The sequence below is a fragment of the Eumetopias jubatus genome, unplaced genomic scaffold (assembly GCF_037043125.1).
Source record: "Eumetopias jubatus isolate StellerSeaLion01/CBP00866 unplaced genomic scaffold, mEumJub1_p1.0 scaffold_2, whole genome shotgun sequence".
NCBI classification, from domain to species: domain Eukaryota; kingdom Metazoa; phylum Chordata; class Mammalia; order Carnivora; family Otariidae; genus Eumetopias; species Eumetopias jubatus.
In genome coordinates, this window is record NW_028274808.1 from 155,436,121 (window position 1) to 155,443,033 (window position 6,913).

Genomic DNA, 6,913 nt, shown 5'->3' on the forward strand with positions numbered 1-6,913 from the left:
CTGAATGTGTCAAGGGATGACAATTTTCTGTTTAGCTATTTTAAGTTTCAAATGTGAGGAATTTTTCCCCAACCTAAAGCCCAATTTTGTTTACACTCATTCCAAAGCTCATGGTTTGGGGCTATGGGATACCTCTTAGGGAGAAGAGTCTGAAGGCCAGAGAACAGTGATAGGGTTCAGGAGAAGAAAGAGACAGAAGGATGGATGATGGGTCCACTGCCCTCTTCAGGTGTTCTCCAGGGGCTCGTACATATCCCTGGGCAGAGGAGGAGGTACAGTCTCATTTAGGACTTGCACTTGGATACGGCAAGTCCAGTGAGTCCAGCCAAGCCCATCCCATCCAGAGTCATGCCTTCAGCAATGGCCATGCCCAGTTGTCCATCTTTTTTCAGGGCCTTGTCGTTCTGGAGCTGTGTCTGCAGCAGTCCCCGCACATACTTGAGCGCCTTCTTCTATTCTTTGAGCAGGGAGTTCCCCACTGCCAGGTAGAAGACATAATCCTGCTGCTCCTCCAGCTGTGCAGTGCCTTTACAGATGTCCTCATTGTACTTACTTTGCACCAGGCACACTCAAACTGCATGCTCTTGGACATGGAGCCTGCTGCCTTCTCAAACTTCAGCAGAAACTTTAGCAGGCCATCCACAGACACCAGCTTGTTCAGCACAGCCTCCATGGTCCCTGTCCCCATAATTCTCACACCTAGGTCGCTACTGTGCTGCCGTCTCCATGACTCAATAGTTTTCAATTGGATTCGGCTGAGTCAGAATCCAACCCAACAATATATCTGTTTACTGCAAAATATAACAGGCATTTTTCTAATATGTTAGAATTATTGTCTCCAACGTCTGTTATATAGTAATGCATGAATTTTGAAGAATGTTTAGTTTGTTTAGACGCAGTAATTTTCAAGCAAGGATGGCATCAATCTCTTAAAGGGCATTTGGGAAAGATTGGAGGAAGCATTTTTGTTCTATACTTGCAAGTATATGTAGTAAGATTTTGAGGACACGGTCAGGAACAGTAATCTTTTTATAATAAGAGGGACATTATTATATAAAAAATAATCTCACACAAAATGCCAAAAACTTTCCTATGAGAAATGCTAATATGCAGTATGCTTTTTTTTAGAAGTGCTGTGTCAAGCAAATGACAAGAGTGAGAATAAAATATGAAACATCTCCTTAGAGCTATCATACATGAGAAACTGTCAAGAAGAGATAACAGGGGAAAAATTGCAAGTTCTAAGTAATGATAGTATGATGTGGAACTGCCTGGAAAGTGAAATGAAAGAAAGTTGAAGATCAATGACTTATTATGAAATGCAAATTTTTTCTGTAAAGAGGGGAAGTCAAATGACTCTAAGCTATAATACTTAACACATAGTAATCCCTTAATAGTTGTGCATTAATGATAATGGTTATGGTTGGAATTGAAGATAAATATTAAAATCCACAAGGATATGTGAAGTAATGTAGTCTACCTTTAAATGTCATATGAAAAATGCTTCTTGGAAATTTTTACAATGGGATTGTACCTTGAAAAGTCTTTAAGGAGTTGATGCATCCCTTGGGTTAACAGAATTTATCTAACTATTGAGATTGCTTGAAAAGAAAGTAGCCTTGCCTTATTGTACCTAAACATGAAGGTTATTAGCTGCAACAGCAACTGTGGAGAATAAGTAGAGCAGGAATACCAATGTAATTAATCAAGGACTTTCGGTTGGTTGGTTATCTTAGATTTTTTTTTTCCCCATACTTTCCTTATCTGCCCCTACTGCATAGTCACTCATGGGTTCCCATTTATCCCTTCTCCCAGAGAACAACCTGATAAAGATCTTAAATCTCAGTTTGTTGGAAACGTGAGCTATTTTCCAAACTTGGTGCAGCTTTTTATTAGGAACAGCTTTAAAGTTTTGTGGAAATGGATATTGACATTCTGTAAGCCAGTGTTCCTCAGCCACCAAACTTCTTTAACTGCTGTACCATGCTTGCTTTACCAAATACTGGATAGCATATCAGGACTGACTAATAAATCTTAGAAAACATCAGAAAATGATAATATCCTTTATAATCATGAAGACTGAGAAATATATGCATAATCCTTTGGGGTTTTTTTTATAATCAAGCTAGGGAATGTTCAACGATGTAGGGAAGTGCAGAAATAAAAGGTTATATGTAACATATGTCTTTAACATACACAGAAACCATTTATCTACAGAAGATAGATTTACTAGTGATAAAATTTCAGAGGGGTAATAAATAAAATTCCTTTTTGAGAAAAAACAAGTATTAACTGCTCCTGTTTTGGTATTAAGGGAGAAATATATTTTTAAAATCAATGTTGAATTTTTTGGGCAAAATCTATTTCTAGGAAAAGAACATTGATCTTTTAATTGAAGGACTGGACTTAATCTTGAGCCCTAAAGACAGCATAATCTCTTTATTTAAAGTAAATGATGTATCATTTTTTTTTTAACTAAAGTAAATGATGTATCATAAAGTTAATGGCTTTTCTATTGGGAAAACCTTCCTGTGTCTCTGTGATGCAGTAATGGTCACAAGTAGAGTTTAGTGGACTAAGGACAGCACATAATTCCAAAATACTACCATTTTTTCCCTAATTTTAGATTAAAATATTCTATATAGGAACAGAATTTCAAGCACTTGTTCTAACAATGCCTATTTTGCCTGGCACAAAACATACAACAGAATGTTCTATAGGCTGAAATCAGACTAGAAATCTGATACTAATGAACAACATATAGAGAAAAAAAAAAAAACAACAACCAAAGTCCTATTCTGTTAATTTCTATAAACCTTACATACAAGACATTCTTGGAGTTGAATTTTAACTAATAAAATGTTTTATTTTTCCTTTAACATAATCTTTGCCTCAACTATAATTACTTATTTAAAAAGACATATTCGTAGATAATATCAAACTAGAGAGGCATACCTGGACTTGTATTTTCTAAGCCCACACATTTGATCTACAGTAGTAAAAATCCAGTCCCAATATAGTTACAAATCATTGAAATAAAAATACAAGATCCAAATTTATAAAAGCACTAAAAATTTAAGCCATCCCCTTGGTGATGCAGTACCTGCTAGTTTACACAGGAAATGCCGCTCAATTTATTTCTCAATGTCTTATTTTTTTTTCAGGTTCATTATTGAAGATCCATCCATCTTCATCTTCTACGTCTAAAGCAGATTGAGACAGACAAAGAGAGGTACAAATAAAATTAAGAGTTTTAGTATTGATGTATTAATAAATGAGGATCGAGAATTTGGCTTACTTAAATTTGTGGCCACAATGTGCTTCCTAATAATTCAACCCAAATACCTATGATCACTCAAAATTTCAAGGCTGTTATTTGCAAGGAGCAGAGCATGCCACTGTTAGTTTATGTTGTGATGCAAAAGCACACTTGATCACCTTCTTTCTCTGGTAATGTGAAGAATATAAAGTGCCCACCATGAACATCTAAGTGAGAAATACATGTGTTATGGTTATAAAAGAGACCTTAATCATGAAGTATTGAAAATGCTATATTGGGCTACAGAATAAAATGTATTTATTAATATAAATATTGTTAGGGCACCATTATATACCAGCTGCTTTTTTTTTTTTTTTTTTTGTCTTGAGATGGAGCAGTAAACTGGGCAAAAATCCCTACACTCATTCAGTTTATATTCTAGTGACAGAAAGGTATATATTGCATACATAAAACAAAGCTTGTGTATGACAAGTGTCAAGGAGAAAAACATGAAGTTTTGTATGCTATGTGATATCTCCAAGGAGAGCCTGAAGTTATTGCCACCATGGCCATGGAAACTCTGAGAAAATGATCTCTGAGGGTAAGCATTTAAGAAAGTGGTGGGGGAATAAGCCCTATTGATATCTGGAAATAGCCAGTGTAAAGGCTCTGGAGAAGCAGCTTGCATGTTGCCAGAAATTGGGAGGAGGCAAGTGTAGAAGGATAAATTGTTAGTTCTATTGTTTTTGGACATATCTCTTAATTCCTACAGCACCTTAGAGGACAACAGAAGAACTGGATTTTTGCTGAATAAGAAAGGAAATAGCTAAATGGTAAGCAGGAAAATAACATGGCCTAACTTACATTTTAATAGAATGAATTCAACTGCTATGTTGCTAATAAACTAAAGAAGCATCAGGATGGAAGCACAGAGACAATTAGGAGCCACCAAAAAATCTATGAGAGACATATTGGTGGCTTGAAACAGAGAGGTAGCAATAGAGGTGTTGAAAAGTAGCTATATTCTTTATATAAGTCCAACAGCATTAACTGGAAGATACTTGTTTTTGAGAAAAAAGGAAAGAGAAATATATCTTTTTTAATTGAATGAGGGAGTAGCCATGGGAAATAATGCAAGAAGAACAGAATTGATTGGAGATTAAGAGAGGATAAAATAACTTTTTTTTTTAGAAAAGTTTTTTTTAAGATGTTATTTATTTATTTGACAGAGAGAGACACAGCAAAAGAGGGAACACAAGCAGAGGGAGTGGGAGAGGAAGAAACAGGCTTCCAGCAGAGTGGGGAGCCCGATGTGAGGCTTGATCCCAGGACCCTGGGATCATGACTTGAGCCGAAGGCAGATGCTTAATGACTGAGCCACTCAAGCACCGCAGAAAAGTTTTAGAAGCCTACTAGACACATGTAAATTGTTCAAGTAGTCAGTTGGGTATGTAACTCTAGAGTTAAGATGCCTTGCTAAGTAATATAAATTTAGGAATCATCAAAACAGATGCTAACTGATGACATCATTTAGGGAATTAGCATAGATATCAAGATTAAAAGACCAAAAACAAGTCTGGAGAACCCCAGTGTTAATAGAATGTGTAAATAAGAGTGACTCTGCAAAGGAGTCTGAGAAAATGCAACCCTAAGAAATGACACAAATTTAGAGTCCTGGAAGTCCTGTGCAGAATATGTTTTGATAAGAACATTATACTACGTTCAAGCAAGATAAGGATTGAAATTAACTGCTATATTTAATAAATGAAGACATTTGTTAAGAGTCATTTTGGGGTATGGTTGTGGTTGCAAAAGTTATTTAAGTAAGTTCAAAGAGAAAACAAGATAAATTTGAAGCATAATCAAAACAACAGAAACTTCTCCCCACAGCCCCAACCGCCAAGCTAACTAACAAAGTTTAAATAACAAGAAAGAACACTTCTGGAGATCAAAGACCTGTACACTGAAAACTGTATCATCTTCAGTTTTTTTTTTTTTTTTTATCAATGACATAAAGAAATAAAGATACTCAGTGAACATGGACTGGAAGAATATTGTTAAAACGTCCATGTTACCCAAAGCAATATACAGATTCAATGCAATCCCTACCAAAATCCACAGAAACAGAACAATCCTAAAATTTGTGTGGAACTACACAAGAACCTAAATAGCCAAACCAATGTTGAAAAAGAACAAATCTGAAGGCATTATTCACTAATTTAAAACTATACTACAAAGCTACAGTAGTCAAAACCATATGGGACTGGCATATAAAACAGACAGATCACTGGAACAGAATAGATATCCCAGAAATAAACATGCATATATGTCAATTTATGATCAAAAATAACCAAGGATATATAATGGGGAAAGGATGGTCTCTTCAATAAATGGTGTGGAGAAAACTCGACAGTCACATACTAAAGAATGAAACTGAACCATCTTTCACCATACACAAAAATTAATTCAAAATGGATTAAAGACTTGAGTATAAGAACTGAAACCATAAAACTTTTAAAAGAAAACATAGGTGGTCATCTTGCAAGAAAATGGGCTCTTCAATACTATAAGTACGAAAAAAAGAATTGACATTTAGTGAGCTTTGAAAGAGGACATAAAATCTGAGATAAAAGTGCAGCCAGCCAACTTTTTGATAGAAGACTGATGAGACCCTTAACAGAGGACCCAGCTAAAAATACTCAGACTCTTGACCGAGAGACAGTGTGAGATAATGGTGGTTTTTTGTTTGTTTTATGCAACTGTGGCAATTTGTTATTCATCAAAGGAATAGGAATAAAATATAGAGGAGTTTAAATTTGAGTGAATGTATATATTCAAGGAAATGAAGTACTCCATTAGATGTGCTATGAAAAATGCAATCTTACAAAAACTCTTGGTTTGTCAGTTTGCTCATACATTTGGTAGTTTCCTTTTGCTTTTACAACCTAACTTTACTATATTGACTTTACAAAAACTATCTAGAGGGACACATTAACAAATCCAGATGTCTATAATGGCCAGTAACTTATGAAGTGGACAAGCATGAAAGCTTTATGCAACTGACAGGATTCATAATGGGTTGTTATAGTCTTATCCAATTAAAAAATATCTCTTGGTTGTTTGAATATCAACTAAATGGAATAAGTAAGCAGTTGCAGAGAATGACACAAAATGAAAGAATAGTAAAGAGAAAGAACAATCAAATCTGTGAGGAAGCAGAAGCCTTGAAGTGTAAGTGTGCTATAGAGATTAATAGAATACAAAGAAGAAGAAATATATATTAATAAACAGTAAAAGAACTAGGTCATGAATAGAGCAACTTGTTACTGTTGGGGCATTAGAACTGCTTTCATATTCAAAAATTGTCCATAACATGCCAAACACTATAGAAAATGCAAGTTAAGAAGCCTAGCTTGAAGTTTCTTAAACATTTCTTTGTGCAGTCATTCAGTGAATCCCCTTTAACATAGCCGGTAATTTGCTTTTTGCAATTCAATAGAATACAACTAAACACAAATTAAACTATGGGTGAAAAGGGCAAACTAGATGATTAAGCAATTAACACAAGCAAAAACAGAATATAAATTAATACATCGAATCCAGTCTTTTGTAAAAAAGGCAAATTTAAGCAAGCATGAGAACATATTAAAGTTT

The 6,913-nt window shown here is 35.0% G+C and overlaps 1 pseudogene; it reads right to left on the reverse strand.

The window, feature by feature from the left end:
• Window positions 1–284: 284 nt before the first annotated feature.
• On the reverse strand, window positions 285–673 carry LOC114206643 (mitochondrial fission 1 protein pseudogene; annotated as a pseudogene).
• Window positions 674–6,913: the final 6,240 nt, after the last annotated feature.